Source organism: Anomaloglossus baeobatrachus, chromosome 9 (genome assembly GCF_048569485.1).
Source record: "Anomaloglossus baeobatrachus isolate aAnoBae1 chromosome 9, aAnoBae1.hap1, whole genome shotgun sequence".
Taxonomy (NCBI): Eukaryota; Metazoa; Chordata; class Amphibia; order Anura; family Aromobatidae; genus Anomaloglossus; species Anomaloglossus baeobatrachus.
Window position 1 is genome coordinate 156,264,701 of NC_134361.1, and position 12,045 is coordinate 156,276,745.

General features: G+C 45.1%; 1 long non-coding RNA gene across 1 annotated transcript in view; it reads left to right on the plus strand.

The window, feature by feature from the left end:
- Nucleotides 1-12,045, plus strand: part of LOC142250587 (uncharacterized) — a 45,837-nt gene that overhangs the window by 4,209 nt on the left and 29,583 nt on the right. Inside the window, exon 2 of the long non-coding RNA XR_012725229.1 lies at nt 6,011-6,116. This is a non-coding gene — a long non-coding RNA (uncharacterized LOC142250587). The remainder of the gene's footprint in view (nt 1-6,010; nt 6,117-12,045) is intronic.

The window sequence follows — 12,045 nt, forward strand, 5'->3', positions numbered from 1 at the left end:
ATTCGATGGCTAGACTGTGGGCACTGAGTCTATATCGGCTCAGGGTTCTGCGGTCCCTGGGGTCCGGGAGTTTTTCCAGATATGGGGCCAGTCTGTAGTCTCTCTGTAGTCTCTGGTACGTGGTCAGTTTCTGTGAGGTGTTGATGTCGCTCCTCCAGTCATTGACATACCTCTCCTGGCCCTCATCTACCATCTTCCTGATTCTGGTTCTTGTCAGGCTGCTGTGATTGGTTATTTTGTCCAGTTGGGTTTGGGAGAGCTGTGTGTGATCGATCCCTCTATCGATCGATCCCTCTATCGATCGATCCCTCTATCGATCGATCCCTCTATCGATCGATCCCTCTATCGATCGATCCCTCTATCGATCGATCCCTCTATCGATCGATCCCTCTATCGATCGATCCCTCTATCCCTCTATTATCCTATCTATCTATACCCCTAAATATCTATCTATTATCTATCTTTCTATATTATCTATCTATTATCTATCTTTCTATACTATCTATCTATTATCTATCTTTCTATATTATCTATCTTTCTATATTATCTATCTATTATCTATCTTTCTATACTATCTATCTATTATCTATCTTTCTATACTATCTATCTATTATCTATCTTTCTATATTATCTATCTACCGTATTTTTCGGACTCTAAGACGCACCTGACCATAAGACGCACCCTGGTTTTAGAGGAGGAAAATAGGAAAATAAAATTTTAACCAAAAAATATGGTCATGACACACTGTTATGGGGCGAGGATCTGCTGCTGACACTTATGGGGTAATGTCCCCAAATTCTCTACTAAGGTACCCCATTCTGGTAAGGATCCTCCTGCCTTGTATATGATCCTGCTCATATACCCCCATCCTGCTCATAATATACCCCCCATCCATCCTGCTCATGATATGCCCCCATCCATCCTGCTCATGAAATGCCCCCATCCATCCTGCTCATGAAATGCCCCCATCCATCCTGCTCATGAAATGCCCCCATCCATCCTGCTCATGAAATGCCCCCATCCATCCTGCTCATGATATGCCCCCCATCCATCCTGCTCAAGATATGCCCCCCATCCATCCTGCTCAAGATATGCCCCCATCCATCCTGCTCAAGATATGCCCCCATCCATCCTGCTCATGAAATGCCCCCATCCATCCTGCTCATGAAATGCCCCCATCCATCCTGCTCATGAAATGCCCCCATCCATCCTGCTCATGTTATTCCCCCATCCATCCTGCTCATGATATGCCCCCATCCATCCTGCTCATGATATGCCCCCATCCATCCTGCTCATGAAATGCCCCCATCCATCCTGCTCATGAAATGCCCCCATCCATCCTGCTCATGAAATGCCCCCATCCATCCTGCTCATGAAATGCCCCCATCCATCCTGCTCATGAAATGCCCCCATCCATCCTGCTCATGAAATGCCCCCATCCATCCTGCTCATGAAATGCCCCCATCCATCCTGCTCATGAAATGCCCCCATCCATCCTGCTCAGGATATGCCCCCATCCATCCTGCTCAGGATATGCCCCCATCCATCCTGCTCAGGATATGCCCCCATCCATCCTGCTCAGGAAATGCCCCCATCCATCCTGCTCAGGATATGCCCCCATCCATCCTGCTCAGGATATGCCCCCATCCATCCTGCTCAGGATATGCCCCCATCCATCCTGCTCAGGATATGCCCCCATCCATCCTGCTCAGGATATGCCCCCATCCATCCTGCTCAGGATATGCCCCCATCCATCCTGCTCAGGATATGCCCCCATCCATCCTGCTCAGGATATGCCCCCATCCATCCTGCTCAGGATATGCCCCCATCCATCCTGCTCAGGATATGCCCCCTTCCATCCTGCTCATGTTATTCCCCCATCCATCCTGCTCATGTTATGCCCCCATCCATCCTGCTCATGTTATTCCCCCATCCTGGTATATGGCCTGTGGCACAGAAAAAAAAAATAAACGTTTATACTCACCTTTCCTCACTCCCTGAAGCACCGATCTCTGTCTCAGCTGCAGCGCCGCTGTGTGGAGCCGTCACCGCTGTGTGGAGCCGTCACCGCTGTGTGGAGCCGTCACCGCGTGTGGAGCCGTCACCGCGTGTGGAGCCGTCACCGCGTGTGGAGCCGTCACCGCGTGTGGAGCCGTCACCGCGTGTGGAGCCGTCACCGCGTGTGGAGCCGTCACCGTCTGCAGCATCGCGAATCGATGTCTTCCTGTCTGTGCCGGTCAGCTGAGCTGGTGGACACTAGCGGCGCGCACAGCGATGACGTCATCGCTGTGCGCGCCGCTAGTGACCAGATCAGCTGACCGGCACAGACAGGAAGACATCGCGCGATGCTGCAGGGGGGCGGCTCCACACGCGGTGACGGGTGAGTGTACTGATTCACTGCTCCCCGCGCTGATAATGATGCACGGGGGGCAGTGAATACAGCCGCACATGATCACTCCAGGCTGTAGTTGCCAGGGGTGATCATGGCCGGCTGTTAATTATGCGCGCACCCCCCCGCCCATCACCCCGCCCACCTGTCAGCGCCGTGTTCGCTGAGAGATGATGGGCGGGAGGATGGGCGTGCATATGTAATGAGCGGGCCCACGTGGTCACGGCAGGCGCTGCTGCAGCCTGCTCTTGCCCCCGATGACCCGCTCCACCCCAGCACCCACATTCCCGGCCGCAGCCCTATAGTCAGACCATAAGACGCACCCCCCACTTTCTCCCAACATTTGGGGGGAAAAAAGTGCGTCTTATGGTCCGAAAAATACGGTATTATCTATCTTTCTATATTATCTATCTATTATCTATCTTTCTATATTATCTATCTATTATCTATCTTTCTATATTATCTATCTTTCTATATTATCTATCTATTATCTATCTTTCTATATTATCTATCTATTATCTATCTTTCTATATTATCTATCTATTATCTATCTTTCTATATTATCTATCTATTATCTTTCTATATTATCTATCTATTATCTATCTTTCTATATTATCTATCTATTATCTATCTTTCTATATTATCTATTATCTATCTTTCTATATTATCTATCTATTATCTATCTTTCTATATTATCTATCTATTATCTATCTTTCTATATTATCTATCTATTATCTTTCTATATTATCTATCTATTATCTATCTTTCTATATTATCTATCTATTATCTATCTTTCTATATTATCTATTATCTATCTTTCTATATTATCTATCTATTATCTATCTTTCTATATTATCTATCTTTCTATATTATCTATCTTTCTATATTATCTATCTATTATCTATCTTTCTATATTATCTATCTATTATCTATCTTTCTATATTATCTATCTATTATCTATCTTTCTATATTATCTATCTATTATCTATCTTTCTATATTATCTATCTATTATCTATCTTTCTATATTATCTATCTATTATCTATCTTTCTATATTATCTATCTATTATCTATCTTTCTATATTATCTATCTATTATCTATCTTTCTATATTATCTATCTATTATCTATCTTTCTATATTATCTATCTATTATCTATCTTTCTATATTATCTATCTATTATCTATCTTTCTATATTATCTATCTTTCTATATTATCTATCTTTCTATATTATCTATCTTTCTATATTATCTATCTATTATCTATCCTTCTATATTATCTATCTATTATCTATCCTTCTATATTATCTATCTATTATCTATCTGTCTATCTATCTTATCTATCTATCTATACCCCTAAATATCTATCTATTATCTATCTATTATCTATTTATTCCCCTATCTATTCCCCTAAATATCTATATCTATCTATCCCTCTATCTATCATATATCTATCTCTGTATTATCTATTTTTTTTTTTTTTATTTTCATTGTGCTTAAGGCTATGTGCGCATGTGTGCGTAATTCATGCAGTTACGCTGCGCTTTGTAGCGCAGCGTAACTGCATGCGTCCTGCGTCCCCTGCACAATCTATGGAGATTGTGCAGGGGCCGTGCGCACGTGGCATATTAGAACGCAGCGCTTCGGCTTCTGCCCGAATCGCTGCGTTCTAAGAAGTGACATGTCACTTCTTCCGTGCGCTTTGCCGGCAGCCCCTGCTCTGTCTATGGCAGGAGCTGCAGGCAGAGTGCACGTTCTCGCCGGCACCATGCGCTTCAGAACGCAGCTTTTCAGCTGCGCTCTGAAGCGCACCTTTTAGGTGCGGTGCAGAGCGCACACGTGCGCACATAGCCTTATTGCTGTAAAGGCATTAAAAAATGCAGGGACCAACATGAAAGAAAACGCACAAAAAACGCACCGAAAACGCACCTGCGTTATTGGTGCGTTTTATAACGCAGGTGCGCTAATCCTTCACTCTCAAGAAATTTCTTAAGAAAAATCATTTTTCTAGTGTGAACATAGCCTTAAGGCTATGTGCACACGTTGCGTAAATACATGCAGTTACGCTGCGCTTTGTAGCGCAGCGTAACTGCATGCGTCCTGCGTCCCCTGCACAGTCTATGGAGATTGTGCAGGGGCCGTGCGCACGTGGCGTCTTAGAGCGCAGCGCTTCGGCTGCTGCCCGAAGCGCTGCGTTCTAGGAAGTGACATGTCACTTCTTCCGTGCGCTTTGCCGGCAGCTCCCGCTCTGTCTATGGCAGGAGCTGCATGCAGAGCGCATGGAATCGGCTTTTTTTTTTTTCTCTACGGACATTTTCTGCAGCGATTTGAAGCGCACATGTGCTCTTCAGATCGCTGCAGAAATTTCTGCAGGGCTAGTACGCAACGTGCGCACATAGCCTAAGGCTACTTTCACACATCAGTTTTCTGCATTCAGGCACAATCCTTTTTTTTTCCTGATCCAACGGATCCGGCAAAAAATGTAAAAACCGCATCCACCGGATCCATTTTTTAACGGATCCGTTATGCCGGATGCGTAAAAAACGGATCCGTTTTGCATCCGTTTTTGCACCTGTTTTGTCTTTTTTTTTTTTTTTTTTTTTTTTACTGGATACGTTTTTTCAAAACATTGGAGCATGCTCAGTTTACAAAAACGGATCCGGCAGCCGCATCCGTTTTTTGCTGCTTTACACCGGCGTCCATAGGCTTCTATTGTAAAACACGCCGTATCGCGCCGGATCCGGCGCAATGCGTTTTTTTTTTTTTTTTTTTGCTGGACAAAAAAGTTACAAGATACGTTGCCTCCGGCCACCGCTTTAATTAATTTTGCCGCATCCGGAAAAAAACTGATGCAACGCAAAGCCATCAGGCACAATCCGGTAACAATGCAAATCTATGGGGATAAAACGGATGCGGTACCGGATCCGTTTTACCCGTTTTTTTTCCGGATTGTGCCTGATGGAAAAAACCTGATGTGTGAAAATAGCCTAACACCGTTTAGGCTGCTTTCACACATCTGTTTTTGGCTGTGCGGCACAATCCGGCTCTTTGCAGAAAAAACGCAACCGTTTTATTTTTTTTGCCGCCGGTTGCGTTTTTTCCTCATAGACTTTCATTAGTGCCGGATTGTGCCGCAGGGCCTTGCGTTCAGTCCGTTTTTTGACAATACGGCATATTTAGCCCATGCGGCGGCTGGATGGAACGTTGCCTGGCACGTTTTTTTTTTTTTGTCCGGCAAAAAAAACCGCATTGCGCCGCATCCGGCCGATGCGGCGCTTTTTCCAATGCATGCCTATGGACGCCGGATGCGGCAAAAAACGCATCCGGCCGCCGCTTGCGGTTTTTTGCATTGCCCATGCTCAGTAGCGTGCTGCAACCGGCAAAAACCAGACGGGCCGCATGTTCAAAACTTATGCAAAGGATGCGTTTTTTTTCGCCGCATCCGTTGCATAGGTTTTAGAGCCGGATTTAGCCACACTGCTAAAACCGGATTTGTGAAAGCAGCCTTATTCCCTATTTTTGGGAATCCTATAGAACGTATATAGAATATAATGAAAATGACTGAATAGGTGGAGATCTGGCCACTCACAGCGCAGCGTTCTGTATCTCTGATCACCTTTTAGACCCCTGCACTGGCCGTGACTGAAGACTACTCATGGAGTTGGGCGGAAGTCGTGGTTCTGAAGTTCCTGCCGTTCTTACAGAGTCTGCTTTTTCACAAAGATACAGGTACGAAACAAAATTAAAAACATGGAGAAACCCCCCCCCCAAAACACTCCTCTACCATATGGTTATGCCATGAGAGCCCGGCTGGCAGCCGCTATAGAGCAATGGTGCCCTCGCTTCCCTCTGACAAGTAGAAGTGGTGGGAACACAGTGGCCACTGAGTGCAGGGAGATTGTTGCATGACAATATGTAAACCCCAAGAGACCCGGTGAGTATGTATTATTTTTATGTTAAGAGCTGGACTACTTATTTCAAAAAAGGGGCTATCTAAGTAGTGGATAATCCCTTTAAACAATTAAAAGCATAGCTGTGTATTGTTTTGCAGTGTGTTATATTAACCATTTGTGGTACATATAGATTGCTTAGGCACAGTGGCGTAGCAAAGGGGGGGCGGAGGGGGCGGTCCGCCCCAGGCGGCACGTGTCAGGGGGGCGGCATTTTGGCCACTCGCCTTCAGTTCTGCTGCCCCCGGGCCGAGTTCCGGGGACCGCAGTCCTCGGCAGGAAACTGTGGCTGCTGTCCCTTTAAGGCGCGCAGACCACAGCGTCCTCCTGGTTTGAGCTTCATCTGAGGCCTAAAACACACTTCCGCAAAAAAAACGTCCGTGTGACACGGTCCGTTTTTCGGGTCCGTTTTTTTGGGGCGTTTCTCCGGTACATATGGCATCCGTGTGATGGCGTATGCGAACCGTGTGCGTGTGGAATGTCCGTATTGACATAAAATACATACGTGTGCTGTCCGTTTTTAAAGGCCCGCATTCTTACCCAATTAACGATTTTAATCATTCATCATGAGATCCTGATGTTGTTGTTTGCTTTTAATTGATCTGATAGATTGGAAACAAGTGTTTCAGATTTTGTGATGAAAAACAGACACGGACGATACGTGCTGAACACGGACATAATCCGTGTGCGGTCCGTGCAGGCACGGACCCATAGACTAAAGCAGGTCTGTGCCTGCGTGCTGCCGGCCAAAAACGGACATGTCGTCCGTGTAGAAAAGCGCACACACGTACTTACGACACGGACACACGTTCCGTGTGATTTTACGTGCGTGTGCCATCTACCATTGTATAACATGGGTCTCCCTGTGTACGTGTCTCCGGTACGTGCAAATACGTACCGCACACGTACAAAAAAAACGGATGTGTGTTGCGGGTCTGAAGCGGTATACGGTATACGAGTCCACCTCCAGCCTGTGAGTGACAGGCAGGGGCTGCGGGTGACAAGTGCTGGCCCTGACTGCAGGAGGCGGAGCTGTGCAGGAGCGGAGAGTAGCCGCAGCTGTAGACCTGCTGCCCGGCGTCCTGCTCCACAGCTCGAACACTTCACAGACCCCGCCGGGAAGGCGACTACCTGCAAATGTGGGGACACCATGCCGACCTCCGAGCTCTCCCCCCTGCCCCGGGCAACGGTGCTACTCCTGCTGCTGGGAGCAGCCACCTTGTGCACAGGTACGAGTCACTATTACTGTTAGTATGGAACCACTGGAAAGGTGACAGCAGGTGAGGGGGGTCACAGTTATTATATCCACACATGCACTGTGTATTGGTGGTGAACTAAACTTATATACATACATTATATATGGAGACCAGAGAGTGAGGGGAGATATGTATGTATGTATGTATGTATGTATGTATGTGTGTATGTTTATTTACTTATTTATATAAATATATAATTTAAGGTATATGAATGCACTAAACAAGAATATGCTATATATTTATAAACTGTACAAGACTAAACTACATAGACGCTTACTTTATAAAGTTTAACTACATATATATTATACTGCAGGATCACACTATATAGTATATGCACTGTATAGGAATATAGTGTATATGCATGTTGTACTAGACAGGGACACACACACATACTGTGTGTGTGTGTCTGTGTGTGTGTGTGTATGTATGTGTGTATATATATATATATATATGTGTATATATATGTATTACACACTGGAATACACTATACATTTCCATACTGTACTGGAATATACATGTTTGCCATGTACTATAATTGATTAGAGATACAGTATGTGTGTGCTATAAAGTGATAGTTAATATGTTTACTCTACAGTTGTACTCTCTATATGCATGTACTACGATATATAATGCACATTACATGCATGTATTATACAAAGATACACTGATTGCACATTATATATGAGTGGTGTAAAATCCAAGAATGATATATGTGAATAATAATAACAATATTTATTCACATATATAGTACCATTAATTCTGCAGGGCTTTACATACATTGCCACATCTGTCCCCATTGGGGCTCACAATCTAAAGTCCCTATCAGTATGTGTGTGTATGTGTATATATATAATATATATATAATATGTTTATGCTGAATATAGATATGATGCTATATACTATAGAATTAAATATACAGTGGAACCTTGGTTTAAGAGTAACTTGGTTTGAGAGCATTTTGCAAGACAAGCAAAGATTTTTACAAATTTGTAACTTGGTTTAAGAGCCATGCTTTGCAAGAAGAGCAAATACTCACCACGCACACTTCCGGTTCTGTCCTTTCACCACGCTATGACCCGCTCTGGAGGTAACTTTCTGTACCTATGTACTGTATACAGTATACCATTATACAGTACAGTATATGCTATATAGCATGTCTATAAATTTGTCTATAAATTTGCATTTGTGGATATAGTACTGTACTTTCTTTCTGCTAACCAGTACAGCACATTGCTTATACTGTTCCTCCCGCACACCAACAATTCTATGGTAAGCTAAAGTGCAGTTTAATTTATTTTATGTTTTTACTGTACAGTTTGTTGCATTAGTGTACTGTAAATTTTATATGAATACAGTACATTATTTTGTATTACTGTGATAAGTTTGTATAAATACATTAATATTCTTAGGTTGTGGAACAAATTGTCTGTGTTTCAATTATTTCCTATGGGAAAATTTGCTTTGATATAAGAGTAACTTGGTTTAAGAGCACATTCCCGGAACGAATTATGCTCGTAATCCAAGGTTCCACTGTAGATGTATTGTATATGCATATTCTATACTATATATTAATTTATTGTGTATATATAAATGATATACAGATGTCACATGTGCATGATTAAAATATATTGATTAATTTATCCATAAAGTATGTGCATGTTATCATTATCCATGGCACATTCCTTATACACCGCTTGTATACTTCATACAGGTGACCTATATGCTTTGTATTCTCTCTCCTTCCTGTGGGCGGAGCTACCGCGTGGCCTGCTCAGTCCCACAGATGAAGGAGGCGCAGTGCCAGCCAGCGACCACCGGCGCTGTTTGGGCCCCCTCTCCTCTGTGACCGAGCGGTAAGTGCTACCCCCCCTCCCCCCCTTGACCTGTATACTCCCAGCTACCCGGTTTATGGGCCCCAGTGAGCTGCATGGGCTCCACCCCCCCCCAAGAGCCACGTGTGTGGGCCCCCAAGAGCCACGTGTGTGGGCCCCCAAGAGCCACGTGTGTGGGCCCCCAAGAGCCGCGTGTGTGGGCCCCCAAGAGCCGCGTGTGTGGGCCCCCAAGAGCCGCGTGTGTGGGCCCCCAAGAGCCGCTTGTGTGTGTATATGTGAAGCAGAGTTGTGTGTGTCTGCATGTATGCAGCAGCTACAGAGTTGTGTGTGTCTGTCTGTATGCAGCAGAGCTGTGTGTGTCTGTATGCAGCAGAGCTGTGTGTGTCTGTATGCAGCAGAGCTGTGTGTGTCTGTATGCAGCAGAGCTGTGTGTGTCTGTATGCAGCAGAGCTGTGTGTGTCTGTATGCAGCAGAGCTGTGTGTGTCTGTATGCAGCAGAGCTGTGTGTGTCTGTATGCAGCAGAGCTGTGTGTGTCTGTATGCAGCAGAGCTGTGTGTGTCTGTATGCAGCAGAGCTGTGTGTGTCTGTATGCAGCAGAGCTGTGTGTGTCTGTATGCAGCAGAGCTGTGTGTGTCTGTATGCAGCAGAGCTGTGTGTGTCTGTATGCAGCAGAGCTGTGTGTGTCTGTATGCAGCAGAGCTGCGTGTGTCTGTATGCAGCAGAGCTGCGTGTGTGTGTCTGTATGCAGCAGAGCTGCGTGTGTGTGTCTGTATGCAGCAGAGCTGCGTGTGTGTGTCTGTATGCAGCAGAGCTGCGTCTGTCTGTATGCAGCAGTGCTGTGTGTGTATAATAGGCCTACATGTGTGTAAAAAGGTGAAAGTCTACGACTAATAGCAGCAGTCTACAATTAGATCTTTGATTGTAGTTCCATGAAAAATAAATATTTTGATGACTTTCCGGATTTTTGAAAGTTTCTGGATTATCGACGGCCAACGGAGGGGGGCGGCAAATTTGACGACTGCCCCGGGCGGCAAAAGCAGTAGCTACGCCACTGCTTAGGCAGATTTTGTTTGATAACTAATAAAATTTAACTATATACTAAACAAATATAGATGATTACCGGTATGTTAAAACAGTACATAAATTTATATAACTTTTTTTTTTTAATCGAAAATTAAGTCCAGTAGGTGATCGTGTATAAGGTTTTTTCCTTATGAGCTACAGCCAGCACCAGTGAGGCCTTATATACAGTAATCCAGAATACTGTATATAAGAACTCAGGCCGCTCTAAAGAACGCATTTTCTATTGCTAGCTAAGTGTAATCCAAGCAGCTACTGGCTGCTAACCCCCACTGCTTGGTATTAACTTCACCGGCAATGGAAAATCCAGGGAAGCCTTTTTTTTTTTTTTTGCCAAAAACTAAAAAAAAAATGACATGGGCTTCGCCATATTTTTGTATGCTAGCCAGGTACCGCAGGCAGGTACAGTCTGCCCCCAGCTGCCTATTTGTACCCAACTGGAAACCAAAAAGTATAGGGAAGCCCTTTTTTTAATTATTTCATGAATTTTATGAAATAATTAAAAAAAACGACATGGGCTTCGCCCAATTTTTGTGTCCGGCCAGGTACAACTAGGCAGCTGGGGATTGGAATCCGTAGCGCAGGTCGGCCCAAGCTTTCTGGACCCCCCGCTGCGAATTGCAGTCCGCAGCCGCCACAGAAAATGGCACTTTCATAGAAGTGCCATCTTCTGGCGCTCTACCCAACTCTTCCAGCGGCCCTGGTCCTGGCACGCTGGGTAATAAGGGGTTAATATCAGCTTTGTTTTACCAGCTAGTATTAAGCCAGAGATTCTTAATGTCAGGCCAAGTTTGACCTGGCCATTAGGAATCTCCAATAAAGGGTTAAAAAAAGACATCACACAGAAAAAATACTTTATTAGAAATAAATACACAGACACACTTAGAGATTCCATGTTTATTACTCCCTCTCACCCCTCCACGATCCTGGTCTTCTGTCTTCTTTCTCCTTCAACCCATGCATCTCTGCTATATCAGACAGCATAGGATGGGAGGAAGAACCCTGCTCCTCCCCGTGCAGTCTAATCAGTCAATGAGTGAGCAGAAGCTGCGAGTTGGTAAGTGGGGACATCACCGCTGCCACCGTTGCCATAGTAACATAACGGGCAGGTTACTATAGCAACGGTGATCTCCAATCACCTGATTCCTGGGGCCGCTATTCATCACAGTCTGTGGCAGCCAATCCCTGCATGTGGGATGACTCTGTAAATAGCGCCAACATGCAGGGACGGGGAGCCGAGCATCTCGCCGATACACGGCGCTCGCCGAGTATACCGAGTACTGAGGTGCTGGGCGAGCACCGCGTACCGGCAAGATGCACTGAAAGGACCTAGCATGACATCATAGCCATGTGACCAGTCTGTAGCCAATGAGATAATACAACATTCACATGTGACTGGTCACATGCTATCATGTCACCGAAGGTCCTTTGGTTACCGGGCGGCACAGCGATGATCTGAGTCGGAAGGAGAAGTGGCGGGAGACTGAGTCTGCAGGACGCGTCGTGGGACCTTTTAAGTATAATGACAATGTTTATTAT